The sequence below is a fragment of the Magallana gigas genome, chromosome 8 (assembly GCF_963853765.1).
Source record: "Magallana gigas chromosome 8, xbMagGiga1.1, whole genome shotgun sequence".
Taxonomy (NCBI): domain Eukaryota; kingdom Metazoa; phylum Mollusca; class Bivalvia; order Ostreida; family Ostreidae; genus Magallana; species Magallana gigas.
The window spans coordinates 49091214-49105723 of NC_088860.1; the positions used below are offsets into that span (position 1 = coordinate 49091214).

General features: G+C 31.3%; 2 protein-coding genes and 1 long non-coding RNA gene across 5 annotated transcripts in view; 2 read left to right on the forward strand and 1 right to left on the reverse strand.

Moving 5' to 3' along the window:
* Positions 1-1965, reverse strand: part of LOC105325267 (uncharacterized) — a 4579-nt gene extending 2614 nt beyond the window's left edge. Inside the window, exons 1-2 of one of the 2 annotated variants that reach the window (XR_010708749.1) lie at positions 1403-1965; positions 1054-1136 (exon numbers count right to left, since the gene is read on the reverse strand). This is a non-coding gene — a long non-coding RNA (uncharacterized lncRNA). The remainder of the gene's footprint in view (positions 1-1053; positions 1137-1402) is intronic. The other variant, XR_010708748.1, reaches the window with a different exon arrangement.
* Positions 1-14510, forward strand: part of LOC105340291 (uncharacterized) — a 754579-nt gene that overhangs the window by 455058 nt on the left and 285011 nt on the right. The window lies entirely within an intron of this gene.
* The window catches only part of LOC105327281 (uncharacterized), a 347963-nt gene that overhangs the window by 145129 nt on the left and 188324 nt on the right, over positions 1-14510 (forward strand). The gene's annotated exons all lie outside the window — the stretch shown is intronic.

Sequence of the window (14510 nt, forward strand, 5' to 3'; positions counted from 1 at the left end):
CTCTCTCTCTCTAATTGCCATCACATTTAGTGATTTACACACATGTAGTGACATTCAGATAAAGTATCTCAATAGAACAAAAATCCCTTTATTTATACAAAAAGTTGAAATTTGTCATCTCACTTCCTATCTTAATCCCTGTACTCTAATTTCTTCAACTTTTATTTCCTATCAACTTCTCTTTCTCTCTCTCTCTCTCTCTCTCTCTCTCTCTCTCTCTCTCTCTCTCTCTCTCTCTCTCTCTCTCTCTCTAAAATTAACACCATATTTAGTTATTTACACTCATGTGGTGACATTCAGGCAAACATTTTTAACGACAAAATTGCTTCATTTGAACAAAAAAACATGTCCTCTATCTTCTTCTCTCCCTTCCAATCCGATTTCTTTTTTCATATTTTCTATTAAGTTATCTGTCTCTCTTTTTCAAATTGACATAACATTTAGTTATTTACACACTTGTAGTGACATTCAGATAAAGTATCTCCATAGAAAAAAATTGCTTCACTTAAAACAAAAAGTTTTAATAAGTCCTCTCACTTCCTCTCTCCCTTCCAATCTAATTCCTTCTTATTTTGTTTCTTGTTTCTTATTTTCTATCAAGTTTTCTGACTTTTTTTCAAATAGACATTACATTTAGTTATTTACACATATGTAGTGACATTCATGTATTATATCCAAATAGCAAAAATGCTTCATTTTTTTCTTCAGTTATTCCTCTCTTTCTCTCTCTTCCTCTCTCCCTTCCAATCTAATTCCTTTAAGTCAAACTTAGTGTCTATCGACTTCTCTCTCTCTCTTTCAAATTGACATCACATTTAGTTATTTACACGCATGTAGTGACATTCAGGTAAAATATCTCAATAGAAAAATTACTTCATTTATACAAATTAGTTGTATTAAGTCATCTCACTATTTCTCCCCTTTAATCTAATTCTCTCTCTCTCACTCTCTTTCTCTCTCTCACACGCACACACACACATAGCATTTCTCTTTTTCTGTTATTATTTGTAATAGTTAGTTGTTTACAATAAGTAACAAAAATTATACTGATACCTTCAAAAGCATCATTTTAAACATCTGCATCAAAAAACATATCAGTCATTGTCTGCAGATGCTTTCCATTTTGGGCCATTTCTCTTAAAAGAAAATGTAGAAAAATTTCAGATATGCATAGTATCATTCACAATTAATTGTTCATTCTTAATTTCTTAATAATCATATATATTGTATACAGTAATATATAATTATATAAAGAATTTAATTCAGCTCACTCAGATCAAATGTAAAAGTATTACTCATAGACACTAAAGTACAAATAAAGCTTCTTTCTCTTCTATATCCCTCTTTCTTTTTTTCCCTTAAGCATGTGTTTGTTTACAGTAAGAAAAAAATTGTTCATTACCTGGAAAAGCACAATATCCAACATCTACATCATAAGGCACATCAGTCACTATTTGCAAACAAAATTTTTGGTTTTGAGTCTCTAAAAGAAAATGTAAAAAAGAAGAATAATATTGGTTACATGTTGAGTTCATTAATGCAATGAAATAATCACCGTGAGTATATAAAATAATCCTTTTGTAAAGTATTGGACCCCCATGAGGAAACCAATATCTTTTGCTTTTAACTTGAAAAAATAAGTATACATTATGTACATGTAATTGATTATAAAAAAAAAACCTATATCACCATTATAGTTTAAATAAAAATCCTTTTCTATTGAACTAAATAGACCTCCATGAGGACACCCATGCTTTTCATTTCAACGTTAAAAATTCAGTTTACTTATTCACTCTAAAAACCTCATAAATATTCTTGGATCTTTACTTCTACCCTGATTTGTCTTAAATTACATTAACACTAAGAAATATTCACCATTAGTTTAAGTAAAAATCCTTTCCTGTTGAACTTAGAACCCCATGAGTAAATTTATACTTTTAATTTTAACGCTACAAATTCAGTATACTTGATCACTAAGGAAACTCCCTAGATTTATTTAAATCAATATTTGTACCCTTATTTATCCTAAATTACACAAATACTATGCAATGATTACCATTAGTTTAAGTAAAAATCCTTTCCTATTGAACTTACACACCCATGAGGAAAATCATTCTTTTCATTTTAACGTTATAAAATCAGTAAACTAAATCACTTAGGAAACCCCTTAAATCATTTTCAATCAATATTTGTACCCTAATTAATCCTAAATTACACTAATACTAAGAAAAAAATAACCATTAGTGTAAGTAAAAATCCTTTCCTGTTGAACTTAGACCCCCATGAAGAAACCCACACTTTTCATTTTAACGTTCTAAACTCAGTATACTTAATCACATAGGAAACCCCTTAAATCTGTTTCAATCAATATTTGTACCCTAATTTATCTTTAATTACACTAATACTAAAACATTATCATCACTAGTTTAGGTAAAATCCTTTCCTGTTAAATTTAGACTCCCATGAGGAAACCCATAATTTTCATTCAATGTTCTAAAATCAGTATACGTATTCACTTAGGAAACCCCCTAAATATTTTTCAGTCAATATTTATTCCCTAATTTATACTTTATTACATAAACACTAAGAAAAAATAACAATTGGTTTAAGTCAAAATCCATTCCTGTTGAACTTGGACTCCCATGAGGAAACTCATACTTTTCATTTTAATGTTATAAAATCAGTATACTTAATCACTAAGGAAACCCTTAATTCTTTTTCAATCAATATTTGTACCCTAATTTATCCAAAACTACATTAACACTTAGAAATAATCATCATTAGTTTAAGTAAAAGTTCTTTCCTATTGAACTTAGACCCCCATGAGGAAAATCATACTTTTTATTTTAACGTTCTAAAATCAGTATGTTTTTACTTAGGAAACCCCTTAAATTTTTTTTCAGTCAATTTTTGTACCCTTATTTATTCTAAATTACACTATTGCTAAGAAATATTCATCATTTGTTTAAGTAAAAATTCTTAACTATTGAACTTGGACTCCCTTGAGGAAACCCATAATTTTCATTTTAACGTTCTAAAATCAGTATACAGCTTATTCACTTAGGAAACCCCTAAAATCTTTCTCAATCAATATTTGTACCCTAATTTATCCTAAACTAAATTAACACTAAGAAATAATCACCATTTATTAAGTTTAAGTAAAAGTTCTTTCCTATTGAATTAAGACCCCATTGAGGAAAACCATATACTTTTTATTTTAACGTTCTAAAATCAGTATGTTTTCACTTAGGAAACCCCTTAACTTTTTTTTCAGTCAATATTTGTACTCTAATTTATCCTAAATTACACTAATGGTAAGAAATATTCATCATTAGTATAAGTAAAAATCCTTTCCTATTAAACTTAGACTCCCATGAGGAAACCCATAATTTTAATTTAAACGTTATGAATTCAGTATAGTTATTCACTTAGGAAACCCCTTAAATCTTTTTCAATCAATATTTGTATCCTAATTTATCCTAAACTACACTAATGTTAAGAAATAATCATCATTAGTTTAAGTAAAAATCCTTTCCTATTGAACTCAGACCCCCATGAGGAAACTCATACTTTTCATTTTAACGCTCTTAAATCAGTATACTAAATCACTTAGGAAACCCCTTAAATCTTTTTCAATCAATATTTGTACCTTAATTTATTCTAAATTACACTAATACTAAGAAATAATCACCATTAGTGTAAGTTAAATCCTTTTCTGTTAAATTTAGACTCCCATGAGGAAACCCATACATTTCATTTTAACGTTATAAAATCAGTATACTTGATCACTTAGGACACCCCCTAAATCTTTTTCAATCAATGTTTGTGCCCTAATTTATCTTAAATTACACTAATACTATGAATTAATCATCATTAGTTTAAGTAAAAATCCTTTCCTATTGAACTTAGACTTCCATAAGGAAACTCATACTTTTCATTTTAACGCTCTTAAATCAGTATACTAAATCACTTAGGAAACCCCTTAAATCTTTTTCAATCAATATTTGTACCTTAATTTATTCTAAATTACACTAATACTAAGAAATAATCACCATTAGTGTAAGTTAAATCCTTTTCTGTTATATTTAGACTCCCATGAGGAAACCCATAATTTTCATTTTAACGTTATAAAATCAGTATACTTGATCACTTAGGACACCCCCTAAATCTTTTTCAATCAATGTTTGTGCCCTAATTTATCTTAAATTACACTAATACTATGAATTAATCATCATTAGTTTAAGTAAAAATCCTTTCCTATTGAACTTAGACTTCCATAAGGAAACCCTTAATTTTCATTTTAACGTTCTAAAATCAGTATAGTATTTATTTCGGAAACCCCCCCCTAAATTTTTTAAATCAATATTTGTATCCTAATTTATCTTAAATTACACTAATACTAAGAAAAAATCACCATTAGTTAAAGTAAAAATACTTTTTTATTGAACTTAGACTCCCATGAAGAAACCCATAATTTTAATTTAAACGTTATGAATTCAGTATACTTATTCACTTAGGAAACCGTCTAAATCTTTTTCAATCAATATTTGTACCCTAATTTATCCTAAACTACACTAATGTTAAGAAATAATCATCATTAGTTTAAGTAAAAATCCTCTCCTATTGAACTTAGGCCCCCATGATGAAACTTATATTTTTCATTTTAACGCTCTTAAATCAGTATACTAAATCACTTAGGAAACCCCTTAAATCTTTTTCAATCAATATTTGTATCCTAATTTATCCTAAATTACACTATAACTAAGAAATAATCACCATTAGTGTAAGTTAAATCCTTTTCTGTTAAATTTAGACACCCATGAGGAAACCCATACATTTCATTTTAACGTTATAAAATCAGTATACTTGATCACTTAGGACACCCCCTAAATCTTTTTCAATCAATATTTGTACCCTAATTTATCCTAAATTACACAAATACTATGAATTAATCATCATTAGTTTAAGTAAAAATCCTATCCTATTGAACTTAGACCCCCATGAGGAAACTCATACTTTTCATTTTAACGCTCTTAAATCAGTATACTAAATCACTAAGGAAACCCCTTAAATCTTTTTCAATCAATATTTGTACCTTAATTTATTCTAAATTACACTAATACTAAGAAATAATCACCATTAGTGTAAGTTAAATCCTTTTCTGTTAAATTTAGACACCCATGAGGAAACCCATACATTTCATTTTAACGTTATAAAATCAGTATACTTGATCACTTAGGACATCCCCTAAATCTTTTTCAATCAATATTTGTACCCTAATTTATCCTAAATTACACAAATACTATAAATTAATCATCATTAGTTTAAGTAAAAGTTCTTTCCTATTGAACTTAGACTTCCATAAGGAAACCCTTAATTTTCATTTTAACGTTCTAAAATCAGTATAGTATTTATTTAGGAAACTCCCCCTAAATTTTTTAAATCAATATTTGTATCCTAATTTATCTTAAATTACACTAATACTAAGAAATAATCGCCATTAGTTAAAGTAAAAATACTTTCCTATTGAACTTAGACTCCCATGAAGAAACCCATAATTTTAATTTAAACGTTATGAATTCAGTATTGTTATTCATCTAGGAAACCATCTAAATCTTTTTCAATCAATAGTTGTACCCTAATTTATCCTAAACTACACTAATGTTAAGAAATAATCATCAATAGTTTAAGTAAAATTCCTTTCCTATTGAACTTAGACCCCCATGAGAAAACTTATATTTTTCATTTTAACGCTCTTAAATCAGTATACTAAATCACTAAGGAGACCCCTTAAATCTTTTTCAATCAATATTTGTATCCTAATTTATCCTAAATTACACTAATACTAAGAAATAATCACCATTAGTGTAAGTTAAATCCTTTTCTGTTAAATTTAGACACCCATGAGGAAACCCATACATTTCATTTTAACGTTATAAAATCAGTATACTTGATCACTTAGGACACCCCCTAAATCTTTTTCAATCAATATTTGTACCCTAATTTATCCTAAATTACACAAATACCATGAATTAATCATTATTAGTTTAAGTAAAAATCCTTTCCTATTGAACTTGGACTTCCATAAGGAAACCCTTAATTTTCATTTTAATGTTCTAAAATCAGTATAGTATTTATTTAGGAACCCCCCCCCCCCCCTAGATTTTTTAAATCAATATCTGTACCCTAATTTTTCTTAAATTACACTAATACTAAGAAATAATCACCATTAGTTGAAGTAAAAATACTTTTTTATTGAACTTAGACTCCCATGAAGAAACCCATAATTTAAATTTAAACGTTACGAATTCAGTATACTTATTCACTTCGGAAACCATCTAAATCTTTTTCAATCAATATTTGTACCCTAATTTATCCTAAACTACACTAATGTTAAGAAATAATCATCAATAGTTTAAGTAAAAATCCTTTCCTATTGAACTTAGACCCCAATGAGGAAACCTGTACTTTTCATTTTAACGTTCTAAAATCAATCTGTACACTTAATCACTTAGGAAACCCTCTAAATCTTTTTGGATCATTATCTGTACCCAAATTTATCTCAGATCGTACTAATATTAAGAAATAATCACCATTAGCTTAAGTAAATATCATTTATTTTGAAATTTAACCCCATGAGAAAACTCATACTTTTCATTTTAATGATAAAAATCAGTATTTCCTACTAAATCACTTTTTTAAAGTAACTTTTCCTAATATGTTTCTATTTATATAATTATGTAACGTAATTCATCCGTATTTTTAATGAAATTGTACAATTGAAAAGGTATATCAATCAAGTACATGTATGTGGAAACAGCATAACGATTCCACAGAACACAGCATTTAATTTTTAGAAAGATAGAGGAAATTAGGATTAAAAGTTGGCAATGTTTACAGAATGTTTTTAAACAGGTATTATGATAAAAGCTATGCTGATTGAGGTTAAAAGATCACATATTTTGCTTTTAATACATATTATTTATTTAAAAGAATTAAATATAGACTCAGTGTTAACCAGTTGGGAAAAATACCGCTAAATTGAGGAAATATCACCTATTTCTGATTAGGAATGGGGCCGAATTTCAGCCACTAAGAAGGTACTGATATATCCCTTAAAATATAAGTAATAATCTGTTCCATAATTAAATAAACCTTGAAATAAAATAGGCACATTTTAATTCTAAATAAGTTACGATCCCTTCTTTGATTATGAATATGGCATTCGCATGATGTCAAAATTAGATCTCGTGTTCTCTTATCAGTGAAAAACTTAACAGGAAAGACAATGCCTGACCTTGTTATAGTCGTTTACCAGATTTATCTATTAGAATAGAATGATATAATTCCCTAGATATCGAAGAAAAAATGATACTTACTGTAAAAAATTATTTCCATCTTCGAGTAGGAAGTTCCGATTGCGCATGCGCTATTTATATCCAATGGAGGAAAGTGTGTAAAGTACTCTTATGGACTCCACGATGAGTGTCAAAAAATCCACATACACACCGGAAACCCAAACATAGTACAATTTTATATTTTTTGAATCAAGTACGATGAGAAATAACGTTTCCGAACGATTTTACTTCCCACTACACGGGTGCATGTAGTGGGAAGAAAAAATGTAGTGGGATAAAACGTGTGTATTCATACTCGTGTAGTGGTATTCAGGTGCTTACAAACACACACACACACACACACACACACACACACACACACACACACACACACACACACACACACACAACACACACACACACACACACACACACACACACACACACACACACACACACACACACACACACACACACACACACACACACACACACACACACACACACACACACACACACACACACACACACACACACACACACACACACACACACACACACACACACACACACACACACACACACACACACACACACACATACTTGTATAATGTCGAAACTCACTACACCAGACTTTACACCTGAAATTCGCTACACCATGTTCTAGTTATGCTATTCAATATATATTTACATTTTTGTGTAAAATAGGGATTCTATTTACTATTCTGCTACTTGAAACAAGGAAAATCTAACTCTATAAGTTCATGATTTTACACCTTATAATCACTACATTAGGTCACATGACTCACTGTGATTACACACTGGAAATTCACTACAGTGTGTAAATCAACTCAATTTACCTGAAAGTCACTACATTGTGGATGCAAAAAAAGAAAGTACAGGGGCGTAAAAGGCGCTGTATAACAACCCCCCCCCCCCCATGTGGAGCAATAAAGACGAACGATTTTCAATTTCAGTAAAAATATAATTATTTGGCTTATAAGCATTGTTTATAGTATGAATGTTATGGTGTGAGTCAAAAAAATGTTTTCATTCTGTAAACATGACAAATATGGGTTTTCCAAATTAAGCTGCACGGTGTTTTATGCAAAAATATTGATCATATACTGTATGAACGGATTTTGACTCCATCCTAAAAGTGCTTTTAAAGGATAAGTTTTTGTAGAATAAGGGTGTTCGAATCTTAGCCGACTTTTTAAAAAAAAATTATGTTGTTTCACACAAGACATTCTTTTAATATAAGATTTATTGAAAAAAATATTTAATACGCTCTACATAACGATAAAAAAAATGCGTAATGTTCATGTTCTGTACACACAATGTCGCATAATAATAGCGCTAGCACAGATGTGAGACCATGATATTCATGTTCAGAAAATAAACTAATAAAACAAATAAGATAAGTACAAAGTATAAGTATATATTTGTTAATTTGTCAGAGAATGATGTTTTATACTATACATGTACTTATGTTCATTTTCAAATGTAAATTTCTTTTTATATGACTGTATATATCCCATTTCAACATTCTTGGTGCGGGGGATTTGTCGGGCATTGTACGCTCTTGTCCTTTAAAACAATAATCATCCATTACTGAACACAGAGAGAGAGAGAGAGAGAGAGAGAGAGAGAGAGAGAGAGAGAGAGAGAGAGAGAGAGAGAGAGAGAGAGAGAGAGAGAGAGAGAGAGAAAATGAGAGAGAGAGACACGCATAATTTCATTTTATTACATTTCAAATATTTTTTTTCTTTACATAGATAAATAAATCAACGGTTTTTACACCTGTCAATTAAAATTAATATATTCAGATCAGACCTGGAGATTCATCACGTCCTGCTCATCAAAATACTATAATTTTGCTTGAACAAAATAGGAATGTTGTATATGTTTGCTATTTTTCAGTATACAAACAACATCATTAAACAAAGGAGAGAGAGAGAGAGAGAGAGAGAGAGAGAGAGAGAGAGAGAGAGAGAGAGAGAGAGTTAAAACAGACAGGCAGGCAACAAGACAAAGAAAGATATGTATCATTATTAGACACACACCACAACAAGTCAATACACTTTTAATACTACATTGTTGACACACACAACATAGTCACTACATTGCTGATACACACAGCAATGTCACTACATTGTTTATGTACACACAGCAATGTCACTACATTGTTGATACACACAGCATAGTCACTACATTACTGATACACACAACAATGTCACTACATTGTTTATGTACACACAGCATAGTCACTACATTACTGATACACACAGCAATGTCACTACATTACTGATACACCCAGCAATGTCACTACATTGTTTATGTACACACATCATAGTCACTACATTGTTGATACACACAAAAAAGTCACTACGTTGTTGACACACACTATAGTCAGTACATTGTTGATGCACACAGCAAAGTCACTACATTGTTGATGCACACAGCAAAGTCACTACATTGTTGATACCGACATCAAGTCACAACACTGTTGATACATATTATAAAGAAAAAGTATTTACTTTAACTGCCTTTGTTGTGTGTGTTAAATGCTACACGCAGCTGATATAAACTTAATAAACTACCAACTTGTCCTACTTCTTAAAATAGCAAAAGTGTAATTAGTGTACTGAGAGCTTTAATCACGTCAGCAAATATTCCCATACATGAGCATACTCTTGATACACCTCAGTCCTGTTTTGGGCCAATCTTATGTACATCAATTTTTCAAGTTATACTCAATATGCATTTATTGTCAAAATTGTTGAGAACTATATATGCATGATAGTAAGTAAATTCCAGATTAGCAAGGCGGGACAGAATTTTGAACATTTCTTCGCGTATGCATGTTTTCTATATTAAAAATTATCATAGATATATTATAATAATATTAATCTATTATTTCCAATTTAACGTACATGTATATATCATTAAATACGTACGACTTAATCTAAATAAAACAGTGATTGATATTTTATTTTTCCAAGAAGCACTTTGAATGTTTTAGGAAAAAAAAAAATTCTATCCTTCTGACTATGCGGGGCCACTAGGCTATCTGCCCACTTTGCACCAGCTTTCTGTTCCATTATGCCTAGGGTGGGAATCGAACCCACATACATAGTCAAGAATTCATTATAAACAAGCAATGTGATAATATTCAATAATGTAAGAAAGAATAAATTAGAGTGCAAATATTATTTAAACTAGATACGATCTCGTTACGAGTAACGAGTAGGTCTTCCGTTTAATTTTTTAAACGATTCGATTAAAATATCAATGAAATTTCAGAATTCTCCCTCAACCACCTCCTTTTAGATAATGTATACGAATGTCAATATCCTTTAAAATGCTTAACAAAGAGTTTTGCTTTTTAACATACAGCACATTAAAGATTTAAGATTTTAGTCCCCTAAAATCTCTAATTACGTCATCAATGGGTTTGGAAATGAGTTTTACAAACAGATATTGCTGCTATCAACAACTTTGCTTCTATAATGCATTACAAAATCTTAATCGTTTTTAAGGTATGAGTAATAGAGTTTAGGAGTCTAATGGCCCCTAATTTAAGGGGCCAGCCCCTTTTTCTTGATTTTATACGAAAGGTCTCATGAATACTAACATTTTTTGTTCTTACATCCATCTAAAATTGTTGATCACTTTTGAGATACAAATGATTGAATATTTTAGGGGCCAGCCCTCTAGATCCTTAATGGGGACAGAAATTCGTCTTTTGATAAGTGGAATCAATTTAAATCATTTTTTTAAATATTTTCTCTTCTATGATGTCTAACAAAATATGTATACTTCTCTAGTTACTTTTCGTCAAAGTTTAAGTACTTTGGCCCCTAAAAATCCCTAATTACGAAATTATTGGGCGTGGCAATGATTTTTTTAAATAGATATTGGTACGATCAACAACTTTGCTTCTATAATGCATTACAAAATCTTAATCATTTTTAAGTTACTTGTAATTGAGTTTACGAAGGCCTTGGCCCCTAAAAAAAGGGGACAGCCCCTTTTTCTTGATTTTTTTGAAAATAACTTTTGATTATCTACCACTTTTGTTATATATGTTTTAACAAAATATCTACTCATAAAAAGATACAGATCAAAACGTATGAAAAATTTGATTCGAAATTCGTACCCAATTTTCGAGCCTATGCGAGCTCATAGAAATGGCGCCACTAGCGCCAAAAAACTACATTGTGCACAACTTCAACCTATGGTCTACCTATCCTGAAAATTTCATATTCCTATCTCTGATAGTCTCTGAGTTTATGTCTGCACAAAATTAGTCGTAAAAACTTACAAAATCGGCCGTAAATCGGAACCGGAAGTGCCGATTTCAAAATTTCAAAAAACTTCTAGAATTATGACCACTGGCAATCATCTGAGAAAAAATGGTCGAAATCGGCCGAATAGTTTTCGAGAAATCGCGTGCACAAAATTCGTGGAAAAAAATAATAATAACTAGACGCGATCTCGTTGCGAGCAACGAGAGGTCTTCCGTTTGAATTCACCTTTAAAAACTATTTGGATAGTGTTTCTTTTCCTTCATGTCTTATCACTTCTTCAAATTCCATTTAATCCTCTATAGAGATATCAATAGACATTTATTAAAGCGCGTTAATTGATAAATAACAGAAAAATATTTAAGAACAAAAAAGTTGAAAATTTAATGTTTATAGTTCCTACCGGTGACGAACGGAAATGACGGTGGACGTTTATTTATGCGATGGTAATCTGATTAGTTTAAAATGTTCAATACACATGAGCTGTTTCTGAAACACTTGAATTGGTATTTAATCTTCGTATCCTATTCATGCTACATTGTTTTTATAATTGTACATGAAATACTAAACTCGGTTCCGTAATTAATCATTTTATGAATTTGGCAACTATCATTCTTAGATCGATATGGTGTTTAATTAAGCACATTATCGGTAACCATGGCTGTGTTTTAAACCTAATTTTAAAAATATATAGTAAACTGTACAAAACACTCAAGCTCCTAATTAACATACATTCTACATGTTTGAGGTAACACTAGTTTGAAAGATGTGAATAATGTCCTGGGCAGAAATATGTGAAGTAATGACACTAATTATGTTCACCCGATCGGAAAAAATAGCTCTACTTCGAGATAAACGGGGTTAAAGTAGGGTGCGGCTCTTCAATTTACATCGATATAAGCGGGGTATTCTAGATTTCCGTATTCGAGTTTTAAAACATTTACTTGGAGAAAACGGTCGGGACCGGCAATTGACTTTGACTTATTAAGAGTATTCATGTATCCCTTGTTCACGATACCAATATTAAACTGTATATGCATTATCTTAACAATATAATAACCATGTGTTTTTGATGCTCTGTGGTATTTGGCACTCATTGATATTTGCTTGTCAGCAACAAGTATGGAACATTTCAAGCATTATCATCATTTGGATAAATTGTGGCAACAACAGCATCATGATAACTAAAGTACGTGGACATTTTGTTAACGCCCACTTGCAAAGATCCAGAAACATACACGTGGTCAAGAATTGTTGCCCCTTCTGTTGTATTGAAAGAAACAAGCTGTCTAAATCCCTGATTTTTCATGAACGATTGAATTGGTCCTGTTAAGTGTGCATCCTCATTGAAGTCCCCAATGCAAACAATGTTCCAGTTGTCTTTCCTATAATGTTCAAGTAACATTTGAAGGCGCTGTAGAAACTTGAATGCAGTGGTTGTGCCAGGGCGGTATAAGGTAAGAATTACTGTTTGAATGCTTTGTAAATTGACAGCAATACCTTCAATATTGTTCACAGGAAGAAGGGTAACTTTTTTATCATTTTCATTACCTTTAATGTACACAGCAACTCCACCACCCTTTGCAACACGTTTGGTATGCAAATCTATAGACTGATCATCATATACATTTCCTCTCGCTTGAGAGTGGAAAGAAAATTCATCCAAAGAAAAGTTGATGAGATTTTCATTTGGTCTCAACCAGGTCTCAGTCAAACTGATTATATCTGCTTCTGTAAAACGCAAATCGTGCTGCAGATCTGAAAAGTGTGCTTTAAGACTCTGAATGTTGTGAAGTATAACTTTGGTACACAGAGATGACCTATCAAATCTATTTGGAAACTTTAATTTATTCATACCAAAGAGGGCACTTTTTACTTCAGCATCGGCGTATACCTTTTTATGTAATGTACTGACATCGTTGGTTTCGATGAACAATCCGTCTTTGCATTTCACTCTTGTTAAGGCAACATATCCTTGACCTGCAGAAAATGTTCGGTCTAAATTGACAACGACTTTGTCAACCGTCATTCCTTGAACCTTGTGAGCTGTACATGCCCATGATAGTCGTAGAGGAAACTGATGTCTGATAAATGATCGTGATTTCTTTTCAATAACTTCCTCTTGCACCCTCTCGATTAAAACAACATTTCCTTCTGGGGTTTTTCTCCCAGTTCTTTGTCCAACATTCATATTATCGAATAACACACCAACTGCAAGAACATGATCAACATTTCCATCTTTCAATAAAAAATGCAAAATTTTCCCCATGACACCGTTTACAAGTCCGTCCTCTACATTACAATTTCGAGTCAGCATTACCCGTGCATTCACCGCAACCAAAAGGGAGCTGGTCAAACCTTCTGTTTTTGATCTAGATATAGGCTTTTTTCTCAGAGTTAGTTTCCCTGTTGCTGTGTCTTTCTCGAAATCCTGAGCATTAATCTCAACAAAATTATCGCAACTGTTACGTAGCATTTTAAGATTGTAATTGTTTACTTCATCGTTTGTAGCATATACATTTAACACATCATCTGGTCCCTCCCTAACACACTCATGAAGCATAGACAAGGTTTCATTAGTAAGTGGTTCCTGCAATTCTCGTGTACGAAGAGAATTTAGAACTTCTGCAAATGGTATATCCTGTTTTTGTCTCATGATTTCTGATAACTCGACAACTTTGAACAATTCTTGCCAATGATCAACTGGATATGAAATATTGTCTTTGTAGAGTCTTTCATCTTTACGTTGTTTCACAGGAGGTAGTTGGTAAAAGTCACCTACCGCAATGACACTTACTCCTCCAAACGGCTCTTTGCTCTTTTTTATTTGTACAAGCCTTTCATGAATATAATACAGCAGTCT